Source organism: Xenopus laevis, chromosome 1S (genome assembly GCF_017654675.1).
Source record: "Xenopus laevis strain J_2021 chromosome 1S, Xenopus_laevis_v10.1, whole genome shotgun sequence".
Lineage (NCBI taxonomy): Eukaryota > Metazoa > Chordata > Amphibia > Anura > Pipidae > Xenopus > Xenopus laevis.
Window position 1 is genome coordinate 161,571,781 of NC_054372.1, and position 433 is coordinate 161,572,213.

The window sequence follows — 433 nt, forward strand, 5'->3', positions numbered from 1 at the left end:
TTCCGGGACAGTAAGCTTGCGTTAATGTGCAACCAACAAATCCTTCCGCTGAAAGTTGCGTCTAAAACTATAGTTCCGATTAATACCTGCCCCTAAGATTAGCGCCCGGCGCTAATTGCCGATACGTTTTAGTGTGTAATTTGTTAGTAGTCACCTTATATTTGTGCTGTATAAATGCGTGTCAATTATAAATGTACAAATCCCGCTATTTGCCGCTACTGCAGTTACAAAAGTCCTATTGCCCTCTTGTGACAAAAGATAGGAATGACGTTTATTCTTTTATAATACACAAAAGCCATGAATATCTTGTAAATTATATCCTTATAAACGGTGAGTTCTGATGTCATCAGTTATAAACGGTGAGTTCTGATGTCATTTCTGTCACATGACTCACTGAAACTTGTGTATTATAATAAATAAAGTACCCCCTGCT